We start from the raw sequence: 6,000 nt of genomic DNA on the forward strand, positions 1-6,000 counted from the left end.
ATCCATACTCAAGAAAATCTTTTGAATCTTACATATTGTGCATAAATCTCAGTATTTTTCCTGTCTAAAAGATGAGGAAACCGAAGCTTAAGGAAGTTAAGTGAAACATGCCAATATCCCACTGTAGTAAGGGGAAGTGTTCAAAACCTAGGTTTTTCTGAGTCCAGAGAACCCTCTTAACCAGTATGCTATATTGTCATCTTTTTTGTGCAAAAGTAGCAATTGATTTCTAAAGTATGTGTTATTAACTTCTTCTCTGAAATTCCTGCACTCACTGCTAATGATCCATATTGTGAAGTCTGTACAATGTCACTATTAAAATGTCCAGACTAAGTGCAGGAGGAGACTAGGGTTGGTATTCTAGCCTTCTTCTGTTTGGAGAATAGTTTCTCAAATTGTATAATGTTGGAAGTAACAGAAAAGATGGTATTGAGGTGATGGAGCATGTGACCTAAGTGGTCTGAGAAAGTGATAGAAAAAGAAGTTGGCGTTCACAAGTCCCCGAGACAGGCCCCAAACAAGATCTGCTGGACGAACGTATAGGCCTTGGGTGTCAGTCTTGGACTTTAAGAGAACTCTGTGCAGAGATGGAATGCAAAGAATGTACATGAAGAAGATAGATAAATGCATAAAGTAAGTGATCCTCTAGTGATCAGAAACATTTTCCTTCACTCTCCCTATATTGCCTCTTAATTTCTGGCCTTGACCTTGTTATTAATTGGGCAGAGTGGATTATAGAGAAGACAACAATGGGAAAAGTAGCTAAGAGCAACATCACTCCTTTGGACTAGATTGAAGCTATGCAAAATGATTTTCAATAAAACCCTCTCTGCTCAGTTTTAAAAGGTACAATCGTACGTTCACATAAAATTGGCTTGTGCATAAAGAAGAGATGGGTTATAATATTTGTATATAGTAAATACCTATATTTTGAGATCATTACAATTATAAAGGTATTCTAGCAGAATAATTTGTATAAAGTAGCTTAAGTAATAATGGCATTTCAATTAAAACTTGAATGGGTTCCTCTACAGAAACTTCTAAATGTGGGGTATAATTTTGATCTGACATTCAGCCCATTGTAGGATTTACATTAAATTGTGAACCCCTAGAAAATAGGAGAGTATCTCCTTTTAGTTTTGTGCAATGCTTAGTGCACCTAGAGATCTTAGTGGGTTTTTTTTTTTTAAAGCAAGTACTAGTTTGGCTAATGAAAAATTATTTTTAAAAGATATGTCAACTAGACATCTCCAATGTGCCATGCCCAAGATTGTATTCTTGATCTTCTTGCCAAATATGTTCTTCCCATAGTCTTCTACATCTTAGTAAATGACACATTTTGCTCAGGCCAAAAGCCTTAGAACCATCCTTAACTCTTCTTTTTGTCTCCCATCCGCATCTTATCCATCAGCAAATCTTATGAATGTCTATTTGTTAGGGTATAGGCTCAGTTGCTCTAATAAGGAGATCACAAAATAGAGGCTAACAACCTTAGAGGTTTGTTCTTCCTCATGTAAGAGTTCAGGGAAGATGGTAGTCAGTGCTCCATGACAGGGGGACAGATCTGCCTCCCTCAATACATTCCAAGTGCCCTGGTTTCTAGAAAGAAAGAAGGAAAAAGGAGAAGCAAATGCAGGGCAAGTATCATTAGGAAGATAGCTTGGAGTCTGCACACATCTCTTCTACTTACATCTCACTGGTGAGACCCTAGTCATATGGACAATCTTTGCTACAAAGGACGCTTGGAAATGTAGTCTCTAGCTGGGTACCCATATGACCAAGAGGAAGGGGTGAACAGATTATGGAGGACAGCCTATGATCTCTGTCACAGGTTTGTATTTCCAAAATATATCTAGTCTCTAATTACTTATCACCTCATCACCCCCATCATCACACTACTAGAAGCCCCAATTGTTCACCATTGTAATATCCTCTTAACTGGCGTTTCTGCTTCTGTTCTTGCTTCCCTAAATGTATTCACAACTGCCTGTGATGATGTTAAAACACATCTGACCAAGACATTTTTTCTGCCCTTAGTCCTGCAATAACTTCTCATCTCATTATGAGTAAGAGCTCATGGTCTAGCCTCTGCTACTTCTTGACCGGAACTTCTACTCATACCAGGGGCTGCTTGTTGGTTCCAACATGTCCTGTATGCTTCTTCCTCCTGGAACTCGCAGCCATGCAATCTAACATCCTCTTCTTCCAGCTCTCCCCCAGGCTCACTCCTCAGCTTCAGGTCCTGATTCAAATGGCTCCTTCCTGGCAAGGCCTTGCCTGGACACCCTATTTAAAACTGCAGCTCTTCCATCACTTGAGACTCTTTAGCTCCTTTGCCTGTTTTATTTTTCTCCTCAGCTCCTTCTGTCATACTGTATATTTTACTTATTTGTCTTGTTTCGTCTCCCCTGCCACCGCCACTTTACTCCCCAACCCCAGAAGTTTCACTCCAAGATAGTAGATGTTTTTGCCTGTTTTGTTCTTAGCATCTTATATAGCGTCTGACCCCATAGTAGTTGCTCAATAAATACATTTAAGGAAATTATAGAGAGAATAAATGTGTCAGTAAACCTCAGCCATCTGATTTTCCACTTAAAGCATAACCTTGGTATAGATATCTGGAAATTAAGGAAACAATCTGATAATAATAATTAATGTGAAGCTATAAGACCAGGAACTATGAATGAGCTATGGAAGAAATCTCAGACTTAAAATTGGAAGATTTAAATTTAATTGCCATTTTGAGACTAACCTATTTATGAAATTTAACGATTAGCTTCCTCTCTTTCGGCCTCAGTTTTCTCAGCTAAGTAAAGCATAAATATTTACTTCAGAGGTATTTGGAAGCTGAAAGATGTGAAAAAGACAACGCCATATCTGAAAGTGGTTGCATATATTTATTCTTAAGTTTACAACATTTATTAAAATAGGAATATCATAGGATTTACTAATTTCAAGAAGTTCATCTGGGTCCTTTGGATAAAACAGTCTTTTTCTGTTTTATATTTCAGATTCTAACCCTAAGGTTGTGTTGAACCTCAAAGATGCCTTGAATATGTTTAGTAAAATAATTACAGTAATAGTAACTAGAAACTTTCTGTATGTAGTTAAGTGTTTTCATATAAGTTATTGCATTAAATCTTCATAAAAGCCCTATAAGGACCTACAGAAACATATGATTGTTGCAGGCTTTATTAATTACAATTATAATAAAATGAAATTTAAAAATACCTCAATGTTGGCACTAAGGTACAATTAAAAAAATTGTTTAAACATAAAATCAGTATTTTTTCCTGAAATGAGTGGTTACTTACATGGTAACTTTTCTCCATTAATCTATTATTTCCTCAAGTTCAACCAACAAAGAATGTCATAAATTTTAAAAGTAAAAAGCAATATCTTTCAAAATAATTCCCTCTCTTACACTATGATAAAAGTGCATGGGAAACATTACTAAATCAAAATTAACTGCTCCAGTGTCCTGCCTAAATTAGAAAAAAAAAAGAACATGTATTTCTGTACATGTTAACTACACATAGCCCCATTAATAATTTTTTGTATAGAATTTATAAGCGCAACGAACTTAGAAAAAGGAAGCAAATCATAGAGAAAATGACAGAGTTTGGAAATATCAAGGAACCAGCCCAGATTCTCTGCTAATTTAGTTTCAGGAGATGACAATAGTGCTTTTTTATCTCAGACTTGGCTCAAGCTTGGGGAAAAACATTTCCCCAGGAAATTTTAGCCCAGCTGAAGCAATTGATTTTTACTGCTTGTACCCAGCATCCTCATTTCTCAGCGCTACTCAATGCACAACCACTCAGCCATACACATTCGGATGGTTATTCAGAATTGAATCAACAACTTTGACAGAGTCAATATCTCTGCTGGCCTGTAACAAAATGGCCTTGTTATTCCAGAAGATGGACAAGAACCAGATTAGACATCCCAGTTTCCTAGCTACAGAAATTTAGACAATCAAAAACAGTGTTGGAATATCCAGTGTTTCTTAAGATACCATGGAGGGAGCACGTGCTTCAAAAAGGGCATGGTGCAATTCTTCAAGAGGATAAAATGTATCATATTCTAAAAAATACCTTTAAAAATGGACAACTCAAACTTCCTGTTATTTTATGGATGAGTCTGGACACACTCACAAAACGTTTTTCTACAAAATTTTCAGTTTATCGGCCACAGTGGTGGCCATAATAAAATTCTTGACAGTATTACTTTTAACGCAAACAACAGATAACTTCAACTGATTGAAATAAAAATGTAAAAGCCCCCTGGATGTTAAAAGAATAACTGAATGGCTCCTTGCAAATCTTCTACCTAGATAAATTTTGTTCTGAATATGGAAGTTTTAGTATCACCGTTACTTTCATTAAGTTTTATAATGGTAGCTAAGATAAGTCTAGCTCAGAAAATGCCAGAGTGTTTTAGGTTTAAAGGGTCACTTCCTTAATAGATTGGGGTTGTGTCAGATCTACTTTAAAATGAGATAGTACATATAAAAATACTTTGAAAAGTTAAAAGCATCACATAAAAGCAGGACCTTTCTTAGATGGAAACCCTGTTTTGGAAGCACTTAACTATAATTACAAATGCTGATAAATGAAAAAATAGGTCACCCAAAATGCTTTCATAGCCTTTTTCTTCCCCAGTGCAAGTGCATTCACTGATGAGAAGAATCTATGCCATGCGGTAACACAGCAAGACCATTTAAATACCAATCATGTAATAAATAATCAAATCCGAGGGCTCCCTTGGGATTTTAGCTCCAGGATGAATTTTTCCCCACTCTTTTTGGCCCTGTGTAAACATAATTTTGTTTTAATAATGTTTTTAAATTATGGTTGTCTAATAAACATAATTTCCAAAATTGTCCTTCAAAAAGGACTCACTTTTCAAGACTACTTTGTAAACCAGTAAGCTTCTCCTGACTTGTTCTCCTCAAAGGGTCTGGATGGTTTCATTTACTTCTTCACTTTTATAGGAAAAACAATGTAAAAAATTTTTATTATCGATAGAGCATTAAGAAACAACTTCATGCAAAAAAATTAGTCTGGCCCTAGGTTGTGCCCTGTAAAGCTGTTAGATAGCTCTATCTCCCTCTACTGGCAAAGTCAGCATCCCAGATTCTGAGTTCCCTTGACCCAAAGAATGTCACCCCCAGAAACAAACAAGAAAACAAACGAGAGCTGCTTCCACAATTAGCCCTAAGCCAGACAAGACTGGGAATTTTCTTCCCATCTTACAAAGAAAAAGGATTACCATGAATAAGCAGTGCTCAGAGGAAAAATGGGAACTATTTTCCTTAAACATTAAAAAAAGTACCAAGAAGATTCTTGGAGGTTAAAATGCAAGTGCACAATGATCCGTGTGCATAAAATGTGACTTTTTTCCAGGATAAATAAAAAAGGACTAAACAATTTGTAGAATGCAGTCACATCAAATCTGATGGTGGAGAATGTGTGTACATTTTTTAAAAAATCAAATACCTTACCTTCTTGATAAATGGCTCATAAGGGCGCTACTACCAGGAGTCGCTGAAGGCAGAACCCGAGCTTAGGTATTTTAAGTGGCATTACATGTTCTCTTCAAGTTCATAGGGTTAAACAGGTAAGTGGTTTCACATGTGGGTCCTTCCTAAAAAATGAGGACAATAATGATGAGCTAGCCACTTGTTTAGAGGTGGAAAAAGACTAGTTAGAATCCACGCTCTCTGGAGACAGAGTTCTGCAGTAAGTGGAACCTTCTGACGATGGAGCCTGGAGCCAGCAGCTGGGTTCTGTCACCCTGACTGGGGCGGCCCTGTTAGTGTAGCGTGACCCCTGGCGCATTCGCACAGATAATACCGGCACCTCTTTTCACTCTAATCTCCTACCCGTCTGAGCAATTCAGCAGGAGATAGGGGCATTAAGGCCGTATTATTCCAAACAACATTTAGCTGAATGGTAGCTGAAGATTGTGACAGCAAAAGACAAATTCTCTCAGTCA

At 37.0% G+C, this 6,000-nt stretch overlaps 1 long non-coding RNA gene across 2 annotated transcripts in view; it reads right to left on the reverse strand.

Moving 5' to 3' along the window:
- LOC134730215 (uncharacterized) overlaps positions 1 to 5,766 on the reverse strand; it is a 59,076-nt gene extending 53,310 nt beyond the window's left edge. For both annotated transcript variants that reach the window (XR_010111880.1, XR_010111881.1), the window contains exon 1: positions 5,507 to 5,766. This is a non-coding gene — a long non-coding RNA (uncharacterized LOC134730215). The remainder of the gene's footprint in view (positions 1 to 5,506) is intronic.
- Between the last annotated feature and the right edge of the window lie 234 nt (positions 5,767 to 6,000).

The sequence above is a fragment of the Pan paniscus genome, chromosome 3 (assembly GCF_029289425.2).
Source record: "Pan paniscus chromosome 3, NHGRI_mPanPan1-v2.0_pri, whole genome shotgun sequence".
NCBI lineage: Eukaryota > Metazoa > Chordata > Mammalia > Primates > Hominidae > Pan > Pan paniscus.